Consider the following 3955-nt stretch of genomic DNA (forward strand, 5'->3'; position numbering starts at 1 on the left):
AAGCATTACTGTTTTCTTTACTGTAAGATTGATTTTATTACACATATTTTCAGAGGCTCAAAAAATGTTCAAAAGAAGTAAAGCTATCCAGATGGATTCTCTTTCAGAAATACATAAATTTGAATTTTATTTATTGGAGTCTATGGATTACCTGATTAGAATGTAAAAGATCTTGGTTTAATTCTTAGCACTGAGATAACAGGCTTATTTATTTAACAGTTTAATGTTTTTTTTTCTCTTTCATATTCATTGATAATTAAGGAATGTCTCTGTGTGACATGAACATTAGCCACATCTCCCTGAGCTGACCAAGGACAGAGCCCGGTCTCCTTGCCTGTTGAGCCATGTTGACATGGAGGACCAAGTTTTCCACTAGAAACATTTGTTTACTGTGTGCCTCAGGGCTTCTATTACATCCTGGTTTCTTAGGCTATAGATGAGAGGGTTTAACATGGGAATCATAATACCATAGAACACAGAAGCCACCTTCTTCTGCTCTTGAGATCTATTGGTCCCATGAAGTACATACATGTAGCAGACTGTTCCATAGACTATGGTGACTGTGGTCATGTGGGAGGCACATGAGGAGAAGGCTTTTTTCTTTCCTGCAGCAGAAGACATCCTTAGGATGGCAGCCAAAATGTGTGTGTAGGAAAAGATGACAACAGACACAGAGAAGGCTAAGTTAAAACCCACAAAAACTGTCAACAGCACAATATTGAGGTTAATACTTGAGCAAGATAGGGCAAGAATTGGTGGTACATCACAGAAAAAGTAATTAATGACATTGCCATAGAAGCTAGGATGAAGCAGTCATTGGTTATGTGTTGTGGATTTCTGTATGTTTACTTGGTTGGGTCTGAGCGACTGTAAGACTGGCGGGTAAGAGAGATTTGTCCTGACTGGGCCAGGCAGGAAAACTCTAACTACAGTTATGAACGTACCATAGACATATAACTGCATTGCACATCCAGTGAAGGAGATGGATGGTTTTGTGCTCACAAAATTCTGCAATGTCTTGGGAGTGATGGCAGAGGAATAACAGAGATCAACAAAAGCCAAGTGCTGCAGGAAAAAGTACATGGGAGTGTGCAGGGAAGAATGAAGTTTGATGAGCAGGATCATACCGATGTTGCCCACTAAGGTGGCTGTGTAAATTACTAGGAATACCACAAAGAGGATGTGCCAAAACTCGTGTTGACCAGCAAATCCCAGGAGGATAAATTCAGTCACTTTGGTGTCATTACTGTGTTCCATGGTTAGTAGAAATCCAATATCAGCTGAAAATAGGCAAAGGAAAAAAAAGCAAAAACAAACAAACAAATAAAAACAAACAAACAAACAAAACCCCTTTTTGTTTTGTTTTTAGAAATGTTATAATGTTTGGTTTCATAATGGTTTCAAAGACTTTTTATGGGTTTTGAATGTATGTATTTTTGGTTGGCTCTGTGTGTGTGTGTGTGTGTGTGTGTGTGTGTGTGTGTGTGTGTGTGTGTGTACCACAGTTCAACCTTGGGTATCATTCCTCATATGCCATTCATTCATCTTGTTTTTGGAACAGAATCTCACACTGTACTTGGAACTTATTGGGTCCACTCTGCAGACTGGCTAGTGAGCCAGAAATCTTCCTGCCTTGCCATGCTGGGTTTTCTCTCAAATATGTACCATCACATCTGACATTTTTCTTATTAATATGCTGGGGAGATGAGCTTATTTTACTGATCCAGCTATTTCCTCAGCTTCCACAAGGATGTTCTCTATGATATATTAAACTTAGAATTTAAATACTGATCCTCAGTACTTGGATGATTCTAATCATACTTTGGGGAAATTGCCATTACATTTTCAGCTAATTGTCATTTCTATTCACATATCAATTAAGGTTTATGAAAATACGCTTGTTCCATTTACAAATTGTTCCTCTTATGCTATACAGTTTAATTAAAATTCTATTAACCCATGTCAAATATTGTATATGGGAATCTCCACTGCCATGGGTAGTTCTTTATGACATTGCTCAATTCCTGTGCATGTATTCATTTCATCTCTCTCTCTTGCTGGCCAACTGTGCTTTGGCTATCATGTAGGCTTCTGTCAATGTGCTTATTGGAGTATCCACGAAAAACTGATAGTTTTCTTTATATGATTTGCAAAAATTCATGAAAACCAAGAGGAGATCTCAGCCTTGTCAAAATTCTTTAACAGTTTTATGCAAGCAAGATAACTTCCTGTTCTTATCGTATCATAGATGGATTAGGTAGCATCCACAGTCTGATGTTCTCCACATACTACACACTTCAGTAGCTTTGCCTCATGTCTCTCATCTCTCAGCATTCACCTGTGTCCTTTGGTAGTGATGAGAAGATTGGCTATAGCTTGTATCTGTGTCAAATAACCACTGTGAAAATTTCTCAGTAACATGTTCCTAGAAATGAAATTGCTGTGTTTGGAGGTTTCATCACACATTTAATATGACCAAACATTGAGGAGAGAATAGCCAATCACCTGAGTATTCTGAACAAGAGTTTCTTCTAAAGCTTCATTTAAAGTCAGAATTTTGCAGGGGTACAGTGACTCACTGACCTGGGCTTGAGTTCCCACCACTTTGGAAAGACAGAGAACAGAGGACATTCAGTTTCTTTCCTAGTAAAATGGGATCTTAGAATTACTTAAGACAACATGTTGACTGTATCACCACTTATGAGAGTAAACATTTGGAAGCAAGTTTAACTAAACCATAGTGGCTCAGAGTGTGATCAACATGTGTACTTACAGAAAGGTGCCCACATCATAATGCACAATGAATAAAGCATTTCCAAGTGTGTTTCATATGCTTTCACATTTTCCTTCATCTTCTTTATTTCCCTACAGACAAGTTCAGGAAAAATACAAGCCAAATTGTGATGATTAATTGAGATATATAGAGAAGATTAAATTTATAAGATAATCTACTTTATTTATTTTTGAGGCAGAGTCTTTCTATATAGCTCTGGGTGTCTCAGACCTAGCTATGCAGACCAGGCTGACCTTCAGTTTATAACAATCCTGCTGTCTCTGCCTTCCAAGTGGTGAGATTACAGGTTACCTTTATATGCTAAAATAGCTTTAGTTTTTTTGAGAAGGAAGAAGGCAGCATCAAAGATTGCTTTCTAGTAATGCTAGGTTGAAACAAACTCACTCACGTGAAGTTCCCACCACAGGGAACTCAATACTAACTCATGCACATACAAGCAAGACACAGGGAGTTCAGATACATTCTGCCATTCAGTTGTTTGATCCTTTTTTAATTTTCATCATTCTTGGACAAATTAGTGCAATTCAGTTTCCTCACTCCATTTTCATAATGGCACCAGGGAGGAAATGACTCCTGGTCTTGAAGTTGGAACATTCTGGAACTTTAGCTGGAACTGTTTGCCATACCATACCATTACCTGCTGCAATGATGCCCAGAAGATGGAAACCTCACTAGCTTTGCTTTCCTCTCACTACCTCTGCCTCCAGAGTTTCTGTCTGCAGTAGGGTGGGCTTGATTGCCCATCAAGGCTTCTCTGAGTGCTTTCTGATCATGAGAGAGTACATAGCTAGGGCATAGAGGATCAGTATTCCCTTGAGAACCCGAGGTTCAAAGGACTGGCATGCAATTACATAGACAATTTTCATAAATTGTATTTGCTAAATAAATTTTAAGTTACTGGATAGGCCATTTTCCCCTTTTATTTTCATCATGAAATGATTTTTTGTTTGCTTTTGTTCTGTTGCTTTTATTTAACAATTATTTGTTTTTTCTTGTTACAAGTTAGGTTGGGCATCATTCCAAAGACAGGACCAAGAAGCTGTGTTCAGGTCCAGATATAAAACTTTGCCAAGGTACTCATTTAAAAAACCATGGGATTCTGAAAAATATGTGTAAATATGACCTAAATATAGGGGTGTATGATAGACTTGATGTGACATT

The 3955-nt window shown here is 38.0% G+C and overlaps 1 pseudogene; it reads right to left on the reverse strand.

The window, feature by feature from the left end:
* Nucleotides 1-372: 372 nt before the first annotated feature.
* Nucleotides 373-1257, reverse strand: LOC118581360 (annotated as a pseudogene).
* Between the last annotated feature and the right edge of the window lie 2698 nt (nucleotides 1258-3955).

The sequence above is a fragment of the Onychomys torridus genome, chromosome 4 (genome assembly GCF_903995425.1).
Source record: "Onychomys torridus chromosome 4, mOncTor1.1, whole genome shotgun sequence".
NCBI lineage: Eukaryota > Metazoa > Chordata > Mammalia > Rodentia > Cricetidae > Onychomys > Onychomys torridus.